Below are 25069 nucleotides of genomic sequence, written 5' to 3' on the forward strand. Positions count from 1 at the left end.
TTGCGTGACCATCCAGCTGTCAGCCAAAGAGGCCACTCCTCCGTTATATAACAACATATTTAGAATGTAATTATAATGTATTCACTGTCTTTAAAAGTAGGATCAGTGCGAGTGCTTAAAGTTCATCAGCAGTGTCTTTGCTTTCTGATGGATTTGAGGTTTATTTGTCTTTATTTTTCTTCATGTTCTCGTCTGCTACACACCAGATTTCTGTGATTTCAAAAATCCTCCAAGAATGAGCTAAATGAAGATCAAATATACGTAAACCTGAATCATTTCTTATCTTAATGTTATTTGGTTTTCTGGTAAATGTCTTTCTTTCTTTGATTCCATCAGTTGTCCAAGCACCTGAAGCTCGTCAGTGACCTCAGCTGTTTGCCGTCTGAGGAGCATGACTTTGAAAATGTTCTTTAAGCCATCAGAGTTTTGCTTCGACGTGATGCTACTCTTTGTCTCTGCTGTAGAACCTGTTCAGTTTTTCCTGGTCATAAAAAAAATGGTTTCTCAGTGAGACGGTCTTGGCCTCTTGAACCCGGCTCCGTGTCCTCGGACCACCCTTCAGCACAATACGCCGACTCTCCACCAGCAGCCTCCATCTCATTAACAGCTCTTCACTCCCAATCAGGCTGGTCCTTTCTGTGTGCCGTTTGCCCTCGGTATTATCTCCGAGCTGAGAGCAGATCATCACGCCGGAGCCTCCTTCATGAACAAACAGAGCTTGTTAAAACCTCCTCGCTCCCACCGGCTCCTTTACAAGTGTGAAAGGATCCCAGAAGGATTCATTAAAGCTGCTGCTGAGCAGAGTGAAGCTGATTTAGCTTCCAGAAAGTCCCCTCATCTCTTTAAACCACAGCACATTTCTGCAGAGACCTCGTTGGTGGTAAAACACCTGCTTGGTTTATCAGTTTTCCTCTCCCGGGCTTTAACATGTCAAACTGGTAATTTACAGTTAATTTGGGGCAAAAGCTTTGTTCATATGACGAAAAAATGCTTTGAGAATTGAAAATGGAAAAGGTTTGTTCTCAATACAGGTAGAAGAATGAGGTGTAAAGTTTAAAAAAACTGAAACTTAGGGATCAGTATAAAAAACTGACCTTCAGAGAGTTAACATATAAAAGCATCCATTTATATATAGGTAGACTGATTTATCAAATATCAAATAAAGAATAAACACACAAAGAAACCAGTTGATCAATTAGTTCATCAAAAAGTTTAATTATCAAGAAATCGACCGAGAAGGCGATGAAGAAATCTATCAAGATCGAGATGTCTATCAAGATGCATGAAGGGATCTATTGTCAAATCAAGCTAGTTAAAAAACCTGTTGTAAAATCACCTATGAAGAAATCTATTTAAGTGTATTGATCAAGGAGTCTATGAAGTTTTTTAATAAATCAGTCAATTGAATCTATCAAGAATTTTGTATTTTTTATTAATCAATAAGTCTAGCATTAAAAAATGTATTAAGAAATCTAGCAAACTATTTAAGCACTGAGAAATCTACAGCAGAATACAAACATTTTGTAGTTTAATCTGTTGAAATTATTTATTTAGTGGATAGATTATCAATCACCATGAAGTAAGCTAATTACTGAGTGCATCCGGTGCTGGACTGAAATATTTAGCAATGAGATTTAATCGTAAACAGGAATGAAGCCTTTTAATTTGTGTTAGCAGATGATTTTTCATTACCTGCTGCACTATCAAACTCACAGGTGTAACTAATAAAAAGGTTAAAGGCATTCGGGGCTCATGTGTTTCCTGAACTCAGAAGTGAACCACCGGATTTGGTTGCACTCGGCTCGCTCTTATTCCAGATCTTTCTCTGTGATTCTGGATTAATGGCACAGTGTCTGGAGAGAGAAGTGATCCTAGCTCGGAGAGTTAATATCACCTCTGAGTCCGTTCACAAAAGCTTCCTGTGAGGCAACACGGAGATAACAAAGGGCTCTTATCTCTGGACTGAGGAGGAATTCTCTCCTTTCTTTCTGTCTCTCTCGACACCCTTTTGACTCCAGGGTTTGTGTTTTGTGTCCCCACGCTCGGAGGTGACTGACCTGCTGGGAAAAGATGTGTCAGACGAGGTGCTCAAGCCACCAGATTGGAAGAGAGAAGGGGGGCGCTTGGTATCGTGATCCAGATCATGCGAAGGAAGTTCTGGATATCTGCAAACATTCATCACTTTCCAGCTGCAGCCTTTTCAGGAAGTACGAATGGCAGAGTATCATGCACCATTTTCACATTTCACTTGTGTCTGATCAACAACTGAAAGCTTTGGGCTACTCTGTATGTGACAGTTACAGATAACAGAGTTTGAGGGTAAAGCAGAGCTCCCCGGGAGGGTATTGTGGCAAAGATGGGGCCGTTGGGTATGTGCATGGGTGGCAGGAGCGCGAACAAAAACTAAAGCCACGGTTCATCTGAATCAGTGATGAGCAGAAACCTGGTCGAGGCTCTTGACTTGGATGATAACTTTTCATAAGGATGTGTCTCAAAAGTGTTTAAGAGTGCAGAGAGGGTTTACAAGAATGTGGGAGGGGTTTAATGGTTTAAAATATTTAAAAATAATGTAAAAAACATGGTTTTTACTTATGGATTGTCACCTATCATTGGGGTACACTACAGGGATACGGTAGTGTTTCTGGCTTCCTCGTGTCTTTGAATCTTTGCTTATCAGATTTATGTCTGGCTCTTCTTTTTTGGAAACTGTCCGTCCTGCACTTTGTCTCTTTCTTATCTCACAATCCAAACACACTGCAGTTTGTGACTCTCGTTACATTCAGCTCTGTCACTGTTTGATGATCTAATGAAGGAGACGGGGAAATTGCTTCAATTTGTTACTGGATTAAAAAGAAAAAACATTTACTGACTACATATGAGTTAGCAGCCGATTATAACCCGATTTTTGTGCATCACCATCTGAATGCGTTCAGATTTCCTCAACAGAATGAGGCATTTTGAGATGCCGTAACTTCACAGCTGGGCTTCATTTGGTTGTTTTAATAAAATGAAGGGCAACAGGTTGCAAATATAGCATGCTTCCTGCAGCAGAGAGTCTATATCACACTTACAGGCCATGTTAAAAATGAAAAGTCAAAGAGTCATTCAAAATGTGACCCTTACAGCCAGTGTAACTAGATTACATGTTCAGATTGATGGTAAAAATCCCATTAGGAGAGCAACATTGTGAAAACTCAGCACCTAATAAAGCTGGGGCATGCTGTAGTTGATGATTTACAGTGTTTTTAGAAGTGAGTGTGTGTGCGTGTTTAGACATTCTGGGGGTGGAGGGGGCTGTTGTATTGTTGCTCTGCTGACAGTGAATGAAGAGGCTCAGGCCTTGTTTGGGATTAACGATTCAGCAGCAGAGATTCAGTCTTTGTTCACGCTCGTGTGTCACTCTGCAAACCTACATATGAAACAAAGGAGAATTCATGAGTTCAGACTGTCGGACCCACTTTACAACAAAAACAGTGTCATTACAAAACACGCAGAATAACTGATGGCTTAAACTTTATTTTGAAGATTACCCTATGGCTAAGGTTTTCTTCTTCTTCCGCTGCTGCTGCAGCTCCAAACGGTCCAATAAGAGCAGCGTCCGACGGCTGTAATCCTGCCGATGACCTTGCTTTGTCACACAAGGTCTCCAAGTGTGTGCGCCAGTGGAACAAACAAAACAAGCAGAGACAAAAAGGGAAGAAAGCTCACATTAAATCCAGCACACTGCTCGCCTATGCTGCGACTGATCGCTGCAGAGAGCTGAGCTGCTCCTCTCTTCCATCACTCTCCTCCTGCCTCTTCTGCTTTTCTTTTCACAAGACATGCAGGTTGATTCATTTAGCTTTGCAGCTCTTTTTTTAGTAGTTTGGTCATCTTTTCTGACACAAAACAGGAAGTTCAACAGGAAAGAGTCACAAGAACTCACAAGAAGGTCAGGAACAAACCAGCAGGTCTAACCACATGACTTTAAAGGGAAATTAAACCATCACTAACTTCCTGCTTCAGCTCTGCTGCACTTACTGTAGCTGGAAGAGTCCAATTAATGGTTGCAATATTAGGGGCGTGGCCTCTTTGACTGACAGCCAGCTGTAGCTGCTAGCTGTCTGCTGGCTTCACCTCAGCTAATTGCAGTCCCTGAACTGGACCTCTGGACCCCTTTGTGCTGTTGGAGCCTTTTATCTGACCAGTAATACGGCTGCTGGGAGGTTAATTGTATTGACAAATCATTCAAAAAGTCTGAGCTCCAGTTTTTGTGGTTGAAATTCTGGGATTTTATTGGGATGCTACTTAGCACGGTTAAAAATGTTAACTCTGTTGCTGGACAGCATTGTGGCGGTTTTCCTGTCTCACACCTGACACACAGCAGACAAACTTCTGTAGTCACTGTGATCTCAAGGTCTTGTCGTTGAGATTTGATTGGTATTTTTATTTTTAGTAATTCTTTTCTTGTGTTGTCTTGTGTTTCATTTTTGCCAGGTGCTTTGGTGTATCACTTTCCTTGCTTCCCTTTTTCTCGTCTCCCATTGTCTTCTGGAGTTCCGCTCTCCACCACTTCCAGCTTGTTTTTTTTGACCACTTATTTTACTCCATTTATTTTCTGGGTGATAGAGTTAACTTGAAAGTTATTTTAAGGTCCTTTAAAATTATGAATTATAATCATACCTCATCAAGGTCATCTTTAGATGCACCTCCAGAAGGCTCTGAGGCCAGCTGCAACTTTGTATCTCTCAGTGGACATCCTGTTTTCACCAGCTTTACCCCAAATTTGAGATCAGAGCTTCAGAAAAAGTTAAAAGGAAAGTTTTCACAAATTTCCTGCTGTACGCTCTGAGAATTTCTTTTTAGAGACCGACTTGGTTGCGGATTTACGCTGAGCTTAAACCTCCTGCAGGTTTTTAATTTATCAAATCTGCTCAAAAGGTGCCATGGTTTCACACGTTTATACATTCAAGATTTATAAAATGTAACTCAAGATTTCAGCTTGTGATGCTTTCTTCTTGGAAGCAAAGCTTGTGTGTTTGTGAAAACTGAAATGAAATGAATGAATCTGAATCCTTTCACTGGATTGAGCTGGAGGAGATGCTGTTGCTCCCGGCCAATCACAGAGCAGGATTTTCTGTTGCTGTGGTTTAAAAAAAGGACATGCAGACATTACGCAAGAACAACGTCAACAAGTGTGAGAGATGCAGAGATTCAATCAGGCTCACATTACAATGGAGGAGTGTGTGTGTGTGCGCACGCACCAAGAACACAAAGGGGCAGAAAAGCATTGCATCTAATATCAAAATGATCGAGTTATTATAATAATACATTTAATCATAAAGCACCTTTAAAATCTGAGTTTCAAGTTTCATGGTTATTAAATTTAATGCAATTAAAAGTGAAAAATTATACAAGAAACTTTTAAAAATGATACACAAATGATTAAAAGATTGTTAGATGTGATGAAAAGGACGATGCCACATAAAAAAGTGTGTGATCTGAAGGAAGTCGTTTAAGGTGATCTCTGAAGTTTTCCCATTAGTTGGACTTTTTACTCTAAACTCTTTTTATTCTGGACTCTTTGAAGAAGAAAGCTGCACACACACTAATGAATTCCATTTCAGACTTTGCTAAATGAGTTATTTGGACAGCGAGGAAAACTGCGAAGGGTCAAAGGCAGCTAAGCTCAGAGTCACTCTCAAATAAGGCATTTTCAGAATTGTCAGGGCTGTTTTTTAAATTTTTGCATAAATTTGCTGTTTTCTTGTTTCAGGGTTTGACTGTGAACTGAACGTATTCTCACTTGTGGAACGGACTCTCTCTCCTCTGTCTTAATTGCCTTGGTCGGCCACTCCGTCTCTCTGCAGATGTCTCGCTCCTTAATTTGCGTAAAGAGCAACAATCAGCCCCATCTGTCCCAGTTTTTACTTTCGTCCTCCTCCTCCCCCTGAAAAATCACCTCTGTGCCCCCCTTGCCCTTCACTAAATCTCCTTAGTAAGCCCACCACACACACACACACACACACACACACACACACACACACACACACACACACACACTCCTCCCATACAGAACCTTGTCAGTGGTGTGGGGATTGAAAGCCAATCAAAAAGCTATAGAAGAGTGCTTTGGTGCACAGGAACACAATCGGGGGTCTGCGGGGTGGGGTTTGGTGGGATGAGGTGTGTATATGCGTGTGTGTGTGTGTTTGTGTGTGTATGGGGGGGAGGGGGGGGTGGAAGAGAGGTGAGGTGGACCCCCCTCCTGTCAGTCGCAGTGAAAGAGGCTGAGGCCAGCAGAAACGGGGACAGATGGGAGGACTCTGAGGGAGGAATAATCACTGCTTCGTCCTTCTCCTCCGTCCGTCCGTCCTTGCTGACAGGACGCACAAGAAAAATGTGCTGTTTGTTTCCAAAACAAACGACCGCTGCTTCTGCAAGCGGTGGACATCAACATACTTCAGGCTGGAGCAGAGCAATCTCCAAGAGTCCCTCAGATTCGCGTTCTTTCAGATAATTACACACAAAACGTTTTGTGCTGAACTAAAATGATCTCTCAGGTCTTATCCATGCGTTTTGCTGTGCCTGTGTTTGCAGGTTTATCACACACTCTCATTCCCTCATGCCGACTCATGGTCTGACCTCTTTACGAATGAGTTTCTGGGTTTTTGTTAAAAATTTAAAATGTGGTCCTGGTTTTGATTTTACTCTTTTTTTTCCTGGCTTTGAGTTTTGGGATCTTATTCTCTCCTCTACCCAGTGTCCCTCTGTCTCTGTGCTTCTATTACTTGTTATACTCTCAAAGTTGGTTTTCTCTTGTGCATCTTCTTTCAGTTTTTACTTCCTGTCTGTTGGATCGATGTGCGCCTGTGTCTCTGTTTATAATTTCTATTTAGTCCTCTGTCCTCAATTTACTCCTCAGTGTGTTTTTACTAATATGTCTTAGTTTATTAGTTTTACTTTATATTCATTCCAGTCTTCGGTATGACGGGTTTGTCACAAGGCTACTCAGAAATGTTCACATTTTTTATTATTATAATTATCAGTGTCTGATTAATATTCAAAACCTGATTCACCTGTTCAGGACTGAAACCACATGGATGTGTTCAGTAAGTCTCACTGCAAAGCATCATTATATCAGCAGCAGTGAGGAGGATAGTCACATGGTGCCTTCACAACTAAAGCAAAATAAATAAATAAAAACTTTAAATTCTTTTCTGTTTTCAAATATATTATAATTGTGGATAGGATGTCATACATACAACGCCTAATTAATGTAAGTTTACATACACCACAGAAGAAGAGAAAAGTGTAGCTCACGGGTTGTTGCATGCCACATGAAACGTAGTAAAACCTGGAAAAACGTTTTGCACCATTTTCACACTAACTTCAGCACAACATGGTCGAGTTGGTCTCACCACAGCACACCGGTCAAATGTTTGAACTTCAATAGTGAACCATGCGCTCGGTTAAAGTGCGCTTGGCTTCACATCACTTAACAGACACAGCTCCAGTAGCAAACTAACAAAACTAACAGACCAAAGCATGTGGGATTTAAGTGTCACCAATTAATTCACAAATTTCATGTAACTTAGCCAAAATTTAGCTGAATTTAAAATTTTAAGATTCTTCTTTAGTTTAACTGGACATTTTCTTTTAAAAGTTTATTCCTGAACCACTTTTCTTTGACTGTCGGCCAGTGTGTCACAGGTTAGCTTCCTCTGTGTTTGTGAGGCGTGTCTTTTACCTGCAGTATTTGAAGATCGGCACATGTGCTCACTGAACACAGGCAACACTTTTCTTTCCTCCTGGCTCTACTCGTGCTCCTCGTTTGTCTGTCTGCAGGTTTCCACCCAGCCCCTCCTCTGCCTGCTCGCTCTCCACTCATCATGTCAGCTTTTTGAGTGGGACTGCTCCGGAAATAAAACGAAAGCCACTGCATTAGAGATCTACCCAAAGCAGGGATATCTCATCTCAGTCTGGGTTCAAACACATGCAGAAACATGTAACTTTTTGGTCAACTTTCATAGGTCAAACTCAGACACTGAATGATCCATAAAACGACTCTATTAGAAAATTGCTTTGAGCTAGAAGGATTTAGATGATCTTGGTGTCTAAATGTAGGTGAAAGGGAGGCCTTTCATATGCTCTAACCTCTTGTGGGCAACTACTTATGCAACATGATAATACGAGCCTTGAAAATTTACCCAAAATGCACTTTTTAAAGTTTTCTTCAGAGAACGATCAGAAACAGATCAAACTTGCAGGATATCAATGTTTGTTTCTGTTCAACGACACCACAGACATTAAACTGGAGCATTTAACTGAAGCTATGATAGATCCTGTAATACTGACACTCAGAGCTGATTGTTTAAAAAAAGCTTGAAAGCCTGAGTGACAGAGGAGGATGCTGGGATATGGTGAGCTGGATGACCCACTGTAGCGACCTCTAAAGAGAGTAGCCAACAGAAGAAGAAGACGACTTGGAGTGGGTGTAAAATTGATTTGGTTTGAGTTTCAAACGGAGCTTAAATGTGTTCTTCAGCCCTGAAATTTCCATGTGCATGTCTCCTGTGCTTATGAAGTCATCAGGGCTCTGCTGGAAAACATAAGGAGATAAGAAATACCACCCTTATCTATTGTGATTGTATTTTTTTTAAAATACTGTCATTTATCCTGTCAGATTTGTAATTTTCATGCACAACAGGTCTAACCAAGCCGTCTCCTGCAAACACTGACCAAGACTCAAAGTGTGGGATTTGTTTTCATCCTGAACGACATGTCCGCTTCGCTCCTGACAACATTTTAGCGCCTAAACGCACCACAACCTCATGATGCTAAGTGAAGGTGGCAGGTCAGGTGAGGTAAACTTTCCCTCTCAGCTTTTTGGGAACACTTCTGCAGGTTTGGGATGATTGATGCTTCTGTGTGAACATGTAAATCAAGTCAGCCGGAGCACGACTGATGGGGTGATTGATGGCGTCTTTAACAGAGAGCACAATCCCAGATGAGTCCCTCAGATTCGAGTGGTGCTTCTCTTTTGGAGCCTCTATCTGTGTTTTTTACGCCTTTGTCTGAGCTCCCAAAGTGAACCATTGAGACGAGTGAGTCTTGTGTTCCCCTGCAGCCGCCTTTGTGAACCTCACAATGACCATTCAGCTCTGTTGGTGGTGGAGCGGCTTTTCATCTCACACGCCAAACATTGCAGCAGTGGAGCATGAGGCTAGAGAGAAGATCCTCCACAAAAACATGGGTAAAAGGACAGCAAGGAGCTGGAGAGGAACGGGTAAAAATGCAGAAGGGTCACCGCAAGACTGCAGGGAATCAAACCTGTGGAACATTCACCTGTTGAATAATACAATCCTGCAGTCACACAAGTGTCCAAACACAGGTTAAATTTACCCTTTTCCCCAAATGAACAGTAAGAAGAATTAGCCAGATACCCTTGATGTTGAGTCTAGTTTGTAAAAGAGCTAAAACAACAATTTATCATGATTCCGATTCAGGCATTAAATTCAATATTGTTATTTTCAGAGCTACAAATATTCTCTATACAATTACAAATGTGTTGTTAAGGTTCAAAAAGAGTCATATTTAATTTCAGGAACCCAAATTATTCTGGACACACATTCCAGAAAACTGTTTTATTTTCAGCACACTCCCAGTCGAGGAAAAAATCATCAAAATAAAACCACCTTGTGTTTTTGTTTTTTAAAATCCAGAGTTATTTTGTTCTTGGACAACGTTCAAACAAAAACTATGGCAGGCTCTAAAAATCACTGAGGGTTTTTCATGTATGACCTTCACTATCGACTTGAAACTACTTCCTTTAATGAGGATGAGCTGCAGATGTGCAGAGTCGCTCTGATTTCAGGACCCTGCAGAGATGCGTGCTCCCTCCTTTTCCTAAGACCTCACACTTATCTGTATCCACGTCCTTTCAGCCTCTCCTCCTCCTCCTCCTCTTCACGCTTGACAGTCGGCTGAGTTTGGACTGTGTCTGCTCTGAAAGGCCTTTGTGTCGGGCCGCTGCGCGTGTTATCCTCCGTGGCCTCTTGTGTCAGTCACAAGAGGTCCGAGGAGCCCGAAGGGGCCGAGGCCCGGCGATAGACTGAGCCCGGGGCCTCCGGAGCTGGCCTGCGGCCCGGAGCGGCCCCCTCTCCGGTCACGGTCTCGTCTCTTTCACTGACAGTTTGTTCTCAATTAGATAGCTTTTGTCCCAGAGTGAAAGCCTTCAGCCGACGGACTCTGCGCTGCCAGCTGGGGAGGGCTTTCTGTGCGGCTCAGGAGATGGCATCCGTGCCATAATGCCGATGTTTCGCTTCTCCACAAACCCCCGCCGCGACGGTCTTTACACTCTCGTTTTGGCTTTTTCAATGCTTTCCCTTTGAGGGCAGCTGAATAGCACTTAACTAGCTTTTTAAAACTTCCTCGATATCTAAATCTCATTGAGAAGCCATGCAGACAGTCAGGAACAGAGGCGCTGGCGCAAAGTGTCAATTGAAACTTTATTATATACAAACTTGGAGCTGGTATCAACAAGGCATTCAGTGCATTCAGTTTTCCATTGTGTTGAGTTGCTGATCAGAAATCTCAGAAAAGCTTATGCTAGTTAGAGATAAATAAAGCCGTTTTCTTGGGCTGTGAATTTAGTCGTGTTTGTATCAAAACACTAAGGCATAGGCTTAAAAATGCAGAGGAGAGAAACTACTGGGTGGTGTCTATGGTTTTGTTTCATATTTAATTGTGATGTATCGAGCTGAAACTTATATTTAACTTTAAGTTTTGTGATTTGTTCTGTTGGTTGCCTGTTTGTTAACATTTATCTACAACATAAGGACAGATTTGCATGAAAATGCTCCCAGGGGTGGGGCTTGGCACAACCTTGGAAGTCAGTCCAGATCTGGGTCCAGGAATGTCAGGAAGAATGTCTGTTTACTGTTTTAAGACCAGGCAAAATTTGCATCACATCTTCATAAGTACAAAACAATTTTATGAGAAAAACTGAAAATATTACAAACTAATCTGGGTCCACATGTCCTTCTGGTCCAGGGCTTGGTGTGGAGGCAGTTTTAAACCTTTTGTGTGTTTGTTATTGTTACTGTTTTTTATATCAGTTTTTGTTATGATGATGACATTTCTAATCTGCTCATGACTGAAAATGAGTCTTTTTGTGTTTTTGGTTCTTTCTTAAATTCACTCAGCCAAAACAAAGGAAGTCTCTTTCCAACAAGGCTATTAATTCTTCTTCGAATGATTCTCTCATGCGGTTTTGTATTTCAGCATCACCGTTGTGTGTTTTGTTGTGTGAAGGACCCCAGGCAGCCCTCAGCGGGGCCTCGTGTGGCCCTCCGACCACATTTGGAAACAGTGCTGATGTATCTGAGCGGCAGATGGCTCAGTGTGTGCAGTTTGTCATCATGGTGTTTTTCAGGTCAAATGTGTGTGTGTGTGTGTGTGTGTGTGTGTGTGTGTGTGTGTGTGTGTGTGTGTGTAACCATTCATTTGTTGTGATAATTCTCTGGTTAAATCTATTGAACAAAACATGCTCACTGCTCATTACTCTGCAGCATTGACTCAACTCCGCTGCAGAGAAACAACACATCAGACAGAGCATCACTTAAACTGTCATTCACACCTCATCTAGACGTATAAATGCCCCATTATGGATTAAAGCAGACACAGTTAAATGAATGTGCAACATGTGCAAATGGGAGGGGGTGAACCCCAGCAGGTCACATGATTTTAATCATAGGAAATGTTCTCTTGAATGAAAACGAAGGATAAAGAAAAAAAGTACAGCACTCAAGGATTATTAAAAAACAACAAAATCACAGAGCCCATTTGATAATTAGAGTTAATTACATCAATGTTTTAAAAATAAAAATACATTAATTGTGGTTTGAATCTTTAATTTTTGTGTCACATGCACATTTGCATTTCAGTTTCATACGCCTTTGATAACATGAAGAGTCCTGAAGTCGGTCTGTAATTATAATATCCTCACATCAACACAAACTTCTTCAACTTAAAGCACTTATTCCATGTCTTAATCAGAACATCCTGCAGAAGTGAAACATCGACTCGGCGCAGCTCAACATGATGGCTTCTGTAGATTAATTACAGGGGTTAAAGTGGGAGATGAGGGAACCCATAGGATCAAGTGTTACGGTGCATTGTGGAGAAAAGAATCGCCAAGAAATAGTCACAAAAACTGTCACGGCTGGCTTAAAAAAAGGATAAAAGGAAGACTTTGGTGAGTAAAGCTAATCAGCATCATGAGCTTCATTGTAAACTGATGTGTGTTACCCCTGGTGTAACCTAACACTGACCATGGACACCATGTCTGCTCTGCACCAGTCCAACATAGTGGATCACAGTAAACTTAAAAAACTTTATTTACACCTGAACCATGAATGCATCATTATGAAATATCTCCATACTGTCCGCTGAAAGCAACACCAAGCTGCAGTATGCAAAAAATAAACTCAGCTGATTATAACATATATTGATGTTATTTTTAATGGCAGGTCTTCAATTTCCGATTAAATATGAGAGTGGCCTTTTTTGGAGATGACACTTTCTTGTCCGTACATGACTCTTAGTATTTAGTATTTGTCATGGTCCTGGGTCATTTTGACCCAGTGTTCTTAGTTTTTCTGTAGTTTTGTATTTTGTTTCTTATGTCCATTGGATTGTTTGATTTGGTATTTGGATTCCCCCTGTGTCCATGTTTTTATTGTGGTGTTTGCTCTGGTACCGTGTTCCCATCCTATGTGTTCTGTGTTCTCCTCATCCCCTCGTATTCATCCTTCTTCTCTGCCTCTCTCTCTCCGTGCTCATCTCTGTGTACTGTGTTGTGTTTAAGGTCCACATCTTGGTGTCAGTATCGTCAGTTTCGTGTCCTCCCTGCTCGGCCATGAGTAATTGTCTTCAGCTGTGTTCCCCGTGTGTTCCCACTTCCCTCGTTACCTTCTGTGTATTTATGTCAGAGTGTCCCTTTGTTCTGTGTTGCGTCGTCCCTCTAGGTTGTGTGCATTTTCCGTGTCTTCCCAGCGCCTCAGCTTTTAGTTGCTCCCAGTATAGTTTTGTATGACTTCTTATGTTCCTGTTAATAAAGACCGGCCTTTGAGTTCATCCCCGTGTGTCTAGAGCCGTGCATTTGGGTCCTCTCTTGCCTTCACACAGCCGCCGCATGATAGTATTAGTATTTATTTATTTATTGTCATTGTCAAGAACAATGAAATTGCGTTTGGGGCTTCCATACAACCCCAAAAAAAGAAGAAAATAATAAATACCCCTTAAAACCCAAGTGTACATATTTAACCCAGTGTGACTCCAATGCAATAAGACAATACTTAGCAATAATGTTCGTAGAAATTCAGACAAAGACCTGAGAAACATGACAAAATACAACAATGCAACCCATTCAATATTATTGTACTCTTCTGCATTCATGCATGTGCTGAATTGAAACAGTTCTTTGGTGTAATCTCTGTTTTGTTTTGACTGAATGTTCTGAGCCTGAAGATGAATGAATGTTGTCTAAAGTTCACTTAGTGTAACAGAATAACAGCTGCAGGACAAAGGTGCTCATAAAACATTTTTTACACAGTATTAATGCAGTTTTGTTGTTGTTATTAGCCAAATAATATAAATGTACCAGTTAACTTTCAATAGTATGTATTAGAGATGGCACGATACCACTTTTTTATGTCCGATACCGATATCATAAATTTGGATATCTGCCGATACCGATATGAATCCGATATAGTGTTTTTTTAATCAACAAAACTGTTTTTTAAATATCTTGCTGCATTTTGTATAAGTTCATACTCAAGTTTAAAACAACAACTACACTAAAGCTATTCTGTTATACCTGTATGCAAAAAAAATATTTCATAGTTCAGCAATACTGATCAATCTAATAAACTCAAACCTACACCATCCTCCCTATTCTGGTATTTTAAAGAGTACTTAGTGTAAATATTAAGCAACCTAACTAATAGGGTTCCAACTCCCAGCAACAAAAATAAATAAATAAAAAATAGGGAACCACCCCTCACGCTCCACCTCATGATGCTTAATCGACGTAATCAACCTTAATTTGATGCAGTGTGAAAAAAAATGCACAGAAATCAATTATTTTTCAATATATTAAAATATTAAATAGATTCAACATCTTTCTTCAACAAAATTGCAGACAGCACAGATGGTACCATCCCAAAGGAAAAAGTACTATAGCTTACATATTAGTACTATAGCTTATATATTAGTTAGGTATATATATTAGACTTAATAGTTACTATATACAGTAATGGACTTCTATATATTTTACATCAAATTAAAACTTTGGGTGTCAGATAATTATTTATTAAAAGCTAGACATTTTAAATGAGAATAAGAAAGAAAAGTCTGTCTTTGTGCCCCCTTTTCCCTGTTAATGCCCTATCAGCCCCCCTGGCTAAACTTTGCTAGATCCGCCCCTGCACAGTTACCAGCGTCAGCTACGTAGAAAAAGATCCTGGTGTAGAAATTAATATTAAATAAATGCTAATAACAGCTTATCAAGCTTAAACGTGCTGCTGTTGTTTATCCACTGGTTTCCTCTTTCTGGTGCAAAGTGGGCCAAAAACAAACAAGACAGAAAAGCCGATCAGCTGATCATTGATCAGTTTCATGAATGAAGTAGCTGCAAGAAGAGGCAGTCGCTCCATATATCGTTTGTTAAGCTTAACGCAGGAATGCTTTACAAACATTCAGAGATGGACTTACACACTTGCTTTACTTCTCTCGGGATAACTTTGTCGGAGATGAAATGCCGGGCTGCTAGCGAAGCTCCAAATGCTATCCAGACCACCGACAGGTCCCGCATACCACAGCCGCTCTATCACGTGATGCATACTGCTCCGACGTGCTAACGTTCTGAGGCGAGTTACGGCGTGTTGCAAGTTTTGTGAGGTGCTTTCGTGATATTTAATGGATCGGATTTTTTTATTTTTCTCCGATATCCGATCCAGTAATTTAGGTCAGTATCGGACCGATACCGATACGTAATATCGGATCGGTCCATCTCTAGTATGTACTCTGTGATGAATTAAGAGATCAGAAACTCATCCTTTGGACACAAACCACTGAAATGTTCGTGTCACAAGCTTATATTTGTTTACCTGTCTTTGATTTAGGCACATTATGTATATTCCACATACAATAGCTTACATAATCATGAGTGTGGGAATCATTTTTGGTCATTATTATCTTTGTTTTAATTCATCATAGGTGCCACATACTATTAGTTTGGAATACACCTGGTTTTGAAACAACTCCCATCTAAAACTGAGACATTAATACCCAAGAGATACATGCAGTGAAATGTGAAATAGTTATTTCCATTGCTGTTCTACCCGATGACTCTGAAAGAGTCTCAGCACTCACCAGCTGCCTGACGTGCCTCATGTGAATGTCTTTAAATCAGTTTTTTTTTTAAAATATATTTCTTTGTCTTTTTTCCAAACATGTTTATCTGCAGTTAATTTTATTCAGCAGACACAAATCTGTCAGGGGCTGGGACACAGCAGTTTCAGTTTGTTTTGTATTTCTGTTTCCTGATATTGTTGGAAATATGTTGAGTTCTTGTGTTGCCACTGTTAGTTTCATTCTAATTTTACTACTTTTATAACTCCTGATTTATAAGTCTTTCTCTTGTCTTCTCAGTGTCAATATGTCGTGTTTCTTGTCTGCGTGTTTCATGTTATCAAACTTGTTTGTCGTGTCTTCATCGCTCCATGTTTCCTGTTATATTTTGAAAGTCTTGTGTTTCTGTGTTTAGTTTTACTCTTCCCCGGTGACGTTTTCATGTTCATTTGTGTCAGCTGTTTCACCATGTGTTTCTACTTCCGCTGATCACCTCCTGTGTGTACAGTGGGGCAAAAAAGTATTTAGTCAGCCACCGATTGTGCAAGTTCCCCCACTTAAAATGATGACAGAGGTCAGTAATTTGCACCAGAGGTACACTTCAACTGTGAGAGACAGAATGTGGAAAAAAAAAATCCATGAATCCACATGGTAGGATTTGTAAAGAATTTATTCGTAAATCAGGGTGGAAAATAAGTATTTGGTCAATAACAAAAATACAACTCAATACTTTGTAACATAACCTTTGTTGGCAATAACAGAGGTCAAACGTTTACTATAGGTCTTTACCAGGTTTGCACACACAGTAGCTGGTATTTTGGCCCATTCCTCCATGCAGATCTTCTTGAGAGCAGTGATGCTTTGGGGCTGTCGCCGAGCAACACGGACTTTCAACTCCCGCCACAGATTTTCTATGGGGTTGAGGTCTGGAGACTGGCTAGGCCACTCCAGGACTTTCAAATGCTTCTTACGGAGCCACTCCTTTGTTGCCCGGGCGGTGTGTTTTGGATCATTGTCATGTTGGAAGACCCAGCCTCGTTTCATCTTCAAAGTTCTCACTGATGGAAGGAGGTTTTGGCTCAAAATCTCACGATACATGGCCCCATTCATTCTGTCCTTAACACGGATCAGTCGTCCTGTCCCCTTGGCAGAAAAACAGCCCCATAGCATGATGTTTCCACCCCCATGCTTCACAGTAGGTATGGTGTTCTTGGGATGCAACTCAGTATTCTTCTTCCTCCAAACACGACGAGTTGAGTTTATACCAAAAAGTTCTACTTTGGTTTCATCTGACCACATGACATTCTCCCAATCCTCTGCTGTATCATCCATGTGCTCTCTGGCAAACTTCAGACGGGCCTGGACATGCACTGGCTTCAGCAGCGGAACACGTCTGGCACTGCAGGATTTGATTCCCTGCCGTTGTAGTGTGTTACTGATGGTGACCTTTGTTACTTTGGTCCCAGCTCTCTGCAGGTCATTCACCAGGTCCCCCCGTGTGGTTCTGGGATCTTTGCTCACCGTTCTCATGATCATTTTGACCCCACGGGATGAGATCTTGCGTGGAGCCCCAGATCGAGGGAGATTATCAGTGGTCTTGTATGTCTTCCATTTTCTGATGATTGCTCCCACAGTTGATTTTTTCACACCAAGCTGCTTGCCTATTGTAGATTCACTCTTCCCAGTCTGGTGCAGGTCTACAATACTTTTCCTGGTGTCCTTCGAAAGCTCTTTGGTCTTGGCCATGGCGGAGTTTGGAGTCTGACTGTTTGAGGCTGTGGACAGGTGTCTTTTATACAGATGATGAGTTCAAACAGGTGCCATTCATACAGGTAACGAGTGGGGGACAGAAAAGCTTCTTACAGAAGACGTTACAGGTCTGTGAGAGCCAGAGATTTTCCTTGTTTGAGGTGACCAAATACTTATTTTCCACCCTAATTTACGAATAAATTCTTTACAAATCCTACCATGTGAATTCATGGATTTTTTTTTCACATTCTGTCTCTCACAGTTGAAGTGTACCACAGGTGCAAATTACTGACCTCTGTCATCATTTTAAGTGGGGGAACTTGCACAATCGGTGGCTGACTAAATACTTTTTTGCCCCACTGTATTTAGTCTGTTTTCATTCATTCCTTGTCAGGTTGTCTGTTGTTTCTTGCCATGTTTCCAAGTTTCATGTCCAGGTTCGTCCAGGTTCTTCATATTGTTTTTTTAGTTCTCCCAGTTTAGGTTAATGTTTAGTTTTGCATCAGTTTGCTTGCCTTTTGTTTGCACTTTTTAAAAATCTGCCTCATTACCTCATGCTGCCTCATTCTTTTGTGTCTGCATTTGGGTCTACTATTCACAATTCATACAGTCTGCTTCTGCATACTGTGACACAAACCAACAATAATAAACATCAAATATCACATCTGTACAGAAGTGAGACGGGGGGGGGGGAAGGAAATACTAGTTTGTGTTACAAAAGTCAGCGTCACAGCTGTGAAGAAAAACAATCACACAAGACAAGCACATACATTTGAGACAAATAGTTTCCTCCAGTTACAAACAACACAACAACTAATATTTGAATTGCCAGATAATTTTCATCAATATTTCTGCTACTTTACATTCTTTGAAAGTGAAGTCACGTTTGATGAAAATGTTATTAATCCCAGCACACATAAATGAAACTTTCCTCTTCCAAATTAATCAGAGTTACAATAAATAGTTCCCAGCAGCAAGACCCAAAAGTCAGCAATTACTCAATGAAAGAAAATGTATTCTGTTGGCTACAGAAGGTGAAGGTGTCGAATCAGGATACTTTAAATGTCTTTAACCTTTCAAACATAGAAATGTGACTTGTTGAATTAAACACACGATCCGACAGCAAAGCTGCAGTTTGGTCACACGACGGCAGCGATGGCTCATCATCACACCGCTAATCTGATCCGATCCCCAAAGAGTAAGCGAGGCTGAGAAAGAATAGAGTTAAAGAGAGGGAGTGTGGGGAGACTATAGAGAGGGGATTAAAGGCATGTAGGGGTGAGAAGAGAGGGTGAGGGGGGCGAATCTGGTTTTAAATACACAGAATGAGAAAGAAATTAGATGTCTGGGAAAGTTTGGAAAGATTCAACAGGGAAAAAAAGATGCAACGAATGAGAAAAAAATGTAAAAACTAAACTAAAGATGCTGTAAAATGTGCTCAGGTGAAGCAAAGTCCACAGAGAGACTGGTTAGTTCAACATGTTAAATATTTTTTTAATGAGCAGGTGAAGAAGTAAACAAAGAAAAGCAGGAAAACAACAAAAAAGACAGAAGGAGAGAGAAAAAGGAGATAAAGTCTTGCCAGGATTTGAGTTAATCCTCTCAAACTCTTTAGATCCATGGATCCCAGCTTTGGGGTCAGGACCCCCCTGAAGGTCCCACAATAATCCCAGGGGTCAAATGATGATTAAAAACGAGAAAAAGCCCAAACCAAAGTGACAGGTTCAAGTTTTTAAAGCAGCTATCAACATACTAGAAAGCAGGCAGGACCCTTTTTGTTTATCAGCTGACCCCAAGTTGGGTCGTAACCCTTTGGTTGAAACACTGTGAGAAGCTGAATGCCTGGTAATTAAAAATTAAATTTAAGTCTAAATGTTTTCATTGAATTAGAAACTATTTTGTGAACTTTGAATCTAAAGTGTCTACAACAAACTGGTTTGTAGTAACAATGTATGAACGAAACATTGATTTATAATGAAGTTAAGCTCTGAGTGTGTTATTGTTGCCAGGAAGAGTAAGGCAGACAGATGGAGGAGAAGGTTTGGGGGGTAAAGACAGAGAGGTGTCACTAAGGAGATTCATCAGGTGGGCATCAGGTGCTTTCCCGCAGAGCTGGTCTGCCTCTTCTCTCCCTCTCTGTAACTGTAGCTAGTTTCTCTCATTTCTCAGTTCATACATCCTCCATTTGTGTCCTTGCCTCCTCTCTTCACGTTTGTTCCTCCTAAAGATCTGAAAGGAGGACGAGCCACGAGAAGAGAGGAGATGAGGCAACAGGCATTTTAACCAACTGAGACCTCCTCACCTCATTTCAAAGTGATATCAGTTAAACATGTGTGACTCTGATAGTCAAAGTCCAGAAGAGGTGATGCAGAGGCAGTTTGAAGGCTTAAGTCTTTCCTGCAAACAGGACTGTTTTAGCAGAACGTGCTAAGTGGAGGTTGTGCTGACATCAGAGCGCTGCTCGGCTTCACAACAAAGACTCGATAAGCAGGAATCCAAAGACGGCCGTTGAGCTTTGTGTTTTCTACCTTTAAAAGGATTCAAAATGAACAAAGGAGAGAAACAGAACTTCTGAAAGTAGACTCAAGGGAACTCGTAGCCATGGGGGGCTCCCTCAGTGGCGGCTGGGCTCTGAAGCTCCGCCTTTTGTTTGCCATTTGTTTACCTTTGGCCGGCCGAGGTGTGGAGGAGAGGACAATGAGCTGGTAGATCAACAGCTCGGCCTGAATGAGGCGGCACTCCTTTATCTGCTGCCCCCTGAACGCAGCGCACCTCAGAGGGCCGGTGATTAAGAGCCCAACAGGCCACCTCAGGCTCCAAGGCACAAAGGAAGCCGCTCCACTTATCCAATAAAAAAAAGTGTCCCACACAATGAGCGCAGGCGACGTCCTGCTGACATCACACTCCAGTGATCAGTGGAAGGACGGAGGATAAAGAGGGAGCACTCGAACCGACAGACTCTCCTCCTTTCAGGCCGAGGAGGGTGGGGGGTCAGCTTGTTAACTCCTCACTGAGGATACTGAGAAGCTTCAAGTGTGTCGAAGCTTTTTAACTGGCTGTTAGAGGACGAGAAGCAGAGTCAGAGCGGTTTACAGACCGAGGAGGAGGAGGAGGATACGCACCCATGTAACTAACATGTTAGCTCATTTAAATCCTCAATTTAACAATCACTCCCACCATTAAAATGCATCTTAATGGCATCGTTACTGTCCCTGTGAGAGGAAGAAGAACTTTAGGGAAGCATTAAAAGGACAAGGAATCACAAGAGGGAAAGAAGGGGTCATGAGCACAGACTGTATATAAAAGATGGATGAAGCCATCCATTGGTTTGTGAAGCTTGAATTGTGACGTTGGCCACCTCTGAACTGCTTTCTTTTTTAAGGCAGAAGTGACCATGTCCACAACAAGATGGAGTGCAAAGTTAAAAACACCTGCTAATTATGCAAAGAATCCAATCCAAAGAAAATCCTACAATTCACTGCACAGAAACCAGAAATCCATCCACCTGTTCACCTGTCTTCCCACCTGGGTCCTGCACTACCAGGACAGTTTTTCCTCGTCAGTCAGGCAGTTGCATGAAGGATGTTATCCTCTCTATAACTCAAGTCTTTATTTCTAAATCTAGCTACAAGTGCATTAATATGAAAGTTGATCAATGTGGATGGGTCGAAGCTTTACAAAGGAAACAAAAATCCAGAGAGCTTAAACACTTAAAATTAAAAAACACTTTTGGATTGTAGCTGTGATGCTTTCAGTGGATGGATTTGTGACAGGAAAAGAGACTTTCAAAAAACGAGACCTTCTGTGGTCAGGAAGAAACGATCGGCAGTGATGCAACCAGAGACTGTGACACGTCAGTGAAGTTTAGCGACTTCAAGAGCTGGCAAGCCAAGTAACCGTTGGGAACATGAAAAATTCAAACAGGTAAGTCATCTTCAGTGGCAGGCTGGCCAATCAGGACATTTCCTGGTGGCTTGAGGGTAATTTTGGATTGTCACGAATTTGAGCAGCAATGTTATAAAAGCAGGGATGAACAGAAGGACGCTCATCTCCAATAGACTCTGAGCTCTCAACACAGTATCCCCAACACCTTCAGCTCAGGCCAGGATTATACTTTCCAGCATCTGCAAGTCTGCGGATGTCCATGTGCCTGCCTGTTTTTAGTGTATAATTGAGGCCTTAGAGCTACACCTGCTGGTGTGGGATGATCAGACTAACTGGTATTTAAGGCACGATGGCCACATTCAACTACACCCAAGATGCTACATCCCTTTGTTGAGTTTACTTAAGTTTATCCTCCCAAACAACCTTCACAATGCTAACACACCCACATTTACACCGCTGCTATTACACACAAACACGTTATATTTAAAATAATGTTTCTGTTTTAAATCAAAGTTTTCACAATAAATGTTCAAATTATGCTGCTGTGTCTTCTTCTATTTTTCTCACAGCCTGTGGGAAAAATTTCTGGAAGTTTTTAACCACGTAGGGAAAATCAGTAGAGTATTTAACTATTCGCATAAAATAATTTAGAGAAAAGAGAAAGAAAATGTATCATCAACAAGTTAAAAAGTCAGAAAAATATTTTTCCATGCTAACCTGTAAGTTTAGAAATTATAGGAAATTATAGGAAACATAAAACGATGAACGATCACATGCTGACAGTCCTAAGAAACATACAGAGTTAATTTGGCCCGAGTTGTGTGGAACAAATGAAGTTTAAAACAACAGGGCTTTCTTTGTATTACCTGGCTCAACAAAACCTGAAGCCCCAGTCAGAGATAACGGTATCACAATGGTGGTTATTAACTTTCTGTTAACTCAGGTTCTCTGCTTCAGGCTCGGTGCACACTCACATAAAAGAGAGTGTTTCACGATCCCTATGAGTGCCACCTACTCCAATCAGAGACACAGTCAGATGATAATGATAAAATTGTGACTAAACTGCAGCACTGTTGCAAATAAGATGATAATAAAAATGCATTAAGCATAAAAAAATTAATAATTTGTCGATTTTGCACAAACAGCTGCAAAATAAACATTTTAACTCCAGTTAATTAATCCCTGAGTTCACTCTCTACCTTTCTAACATGATGGTTGCACTTCAGTGCTCTCAAACTTTAAACTGGACCCATTTAAACATTAAAGCTTTCGGTCTCACAGCCTCATAACAGGGACGTGGAAATCTTCAACAAGTTTCATGTCTAGTCACCTATGTTCCTACGTCTTCCCAGTTACTGTGTTAAGCTTGTGTGTCCTGAGTTTCCGTCTGTGTTTCCTGTTTTACTTTGATAATCCATGTCCTGTGTGCACTGTCTGCAGTGGCGTGTCTAGAAAATTTTTGTTGGGGGGGCCAGGTAGGGGCACAGATTTGGAGAAGGGTGGCAGATGTAATTGGCAGATAATGTTTAAAAAAAAAATTCTACCAACCCTTAACCATAATTCAATAACCCTGTAAACCTAATAACCAAATGCACTTTTAACTCTTATTAGAATGAGATTTTAACCACTACGGTGCAAAGTTTTTAGATACTGCGTTGATAAAGTACAAGAGATACAATCAGTGCTTTGTCAGTGTTTACTCAGCAGTCAAGGACATCAATATTTGCATAGTATTTTTACTGACATATAGTGCACATATGTTTTGGGCAAAAACATTTTTGAAAATTAAAATACGAACATTTGTAACAAACAATTGACAAATTAGCCAATGCCAATGCAAAACTTTATCTGCCTGTTAAAAAAAGAAGATAATCTTCTCACAAACTGGTGTTTGATTTTGAAACAGGAAAAAAGTGGAGAAACAACTGAAAAGACTAACATTTGAATAAAACCTGAAAGCAAGTAAATACTTTCTATGCTGCCTTATCGTAAACTTTGGTAATATTGATGTATGAAGAAAAACACTGGCTGATGATGAAATACAGTCAGCTGGCATGGTGACACTGCCAGTATTAACCTGCAGGGCTGGACTGGGACAGAAAATCTGGCATTTTGACTACAGACCGACCCACCAGGTATTAAAGCCATAAAGACTTTGAATGAAAACAAATGCTGTTGTGACAGTGATGTACAGTCTTTTTGGTATATGTATGATTTCTATACATTTTACGTCAGATAAAAACTTTGGTTGTAAGATTTAGATAATTATTTAATAAAAGCGAGATATTTTAAATGAGAATAAGAAAGAAAAGTATTTCTTTGTGCCCACCTTTCCCTGTTAATGCCCTACCTGGCCCCCTGGCAAAACTTTCCTAGACCCGCCCCTGCACAGTTACCAGCTGTCAGCTACATAAAAAAGGATCCTGGTGTTATTTGTCTCTCAGAAACAGTTCATAACTTCAACTCATTCATGTCACCTAAAAGGTAAACCTGTTTCTCCATCACCTGTTCAGCTCTGATGGTTCAGTAAGGACATCTCCTGGTTTCATCTTCATGTTTCCCTCTCACCACATATCTAAACAGACATCATGACCAGCAGCTTTACAGCTGTGGCTCCAGCAAACATCAGCTGATACTAGAAATTAATATTAAATACATTCTAACAACAGCTGATCAAGCTTAAACGTGCTGCTGTTGTTTAGCGCGACATCTGCAGGTTTCCTCTTTCTGGCGCAAAGTGAGTGATAAACAAACAAGAGAGAAAAGCCGATCAGCTGATCATTGATCAGTTTTATGATTGAAGTAGAAACAGGAGAGGGAGGGGGAGAGAATGAGAGAAGAGGCAGCTGTGCAGCATAAAGACAGAATAAATCCAGCTTTGTGTCTTTTTTCCATTATAGCTAAAGTCCGGGACAAACTGCGTCTCTTCTCAGCTCAATACGAAACGTGTAATATTTTCTCTGAATGAGGGACCATCCCATTTTTTTAAGGAGCCGTTGGCAACTCTACTAACCTTATGAATAAAATAAAGTTCACTATCAGTAACATCACCCACCTAAAAACTCCATCAAGCTGGCTAGAACGCAGTACGAGTTATTGCAACTGACAGTAAAAAGTCAGCAACATGAAAATAAACTCCACCTAAACTTGGTTTATATCTGACCCAGAGAGACTGCAGGTCATAACTTCTTACCTGAAGTTCAGTTCACCTGACACTCGGACTGGCGGCTGCTTCGGGGCTCTCCTCCTGCCTCCCCTTCCCTCATCCACCTGCTGGCCTCTGTGGAAGCCCCGCCATAGACACCACCAAACAACTGAGTTATTTTTACACATCTGCCAGCATCTGGCCAGCCCACCACCTGTCATTGTTCATGCCATTACAAAAAAAATTAAAAAAAAATAAGCCACCGGGCATATGCCCGGTATGCCCGATGGCCAGTCCAGCAATGTTAACCTGCAACCAAATCTGCAGCTCCATACAGCAATGTTACGACTTAGATTATATCTTATAACTCATAACTCTTATGTTAGCTGCCCTCAGTAGCATACTGTCTGAAATATACGACGGCTGCAATAATTCTTTAAGTGTTATTTTTTCCTTGGGATTCTAATTTCACCGAAGTTTACTAAACTCAACAAACTTGATATTACTTACCGGGACATTTATTCTGTCCTCATTTTCTTTCACCGAAAAATTGTTTCCTGCAGTGCCGTCTTTCGCGCTTGGCTCTCCTACCTTTGCTAACGTGATGCGCATAGCGCAGAAGCCGATGCTGCATTCACTTACACTCGGATATCTGAGCTTCACCGTGAAAACATAATCGTACATTTGATTGAATTTTATTGTTTTACCTTTGGGGTGGCACCTGGGGTGGCCAGTCTGGTTGGGGGGGTGGCCTGTGCCCCCCCAGGCCACCCCGCTGGACACGCCATTGACTGTCTGGTTTTGCTTCTCTTGTCTCGTTAGGTCTGATTTGTCCCAGCTGTGTTACTACCTGTTCCCCATCCTCTCGATGTCCTGCTAATGTATTTAAGGCCT

At 41.1% G+C, this 25069-nt stretch overlaps 1 long non-coding RNA gene across 1 annotated transcript; it reads right to left on the reverse strand.

The window, feature by feature from the left end:
* Positions 1–1210: 1210 nt before the first annotated feature.
* Positions 1211–25069, reverse strand: LOC309691781. The gene is made up of 5 exons (XR_014272107.1): positions 24686–25069; positions 24224–24310; positions 7730–7892; positions 3531–3644; positions 1211–3409 (listed from the first exon to the last, which is right to left on the reverse strand). It is a non-coding gene; the product is annotated as an uncharacterized lncRNA (long non-coding RNA).

Source organism: Aulonocara stuartgranti, assembly GCF_965226115.1.
Source record: "Aulonocara stuartgranti genome assembly, chromosome: 2".
Lineage (NCBI taxonomy): Eukaryota > Metazoa > Chordata > Actinopteri > Cichliformes > Cichlidae > Aulonocara > Aulonocara stuartgranti.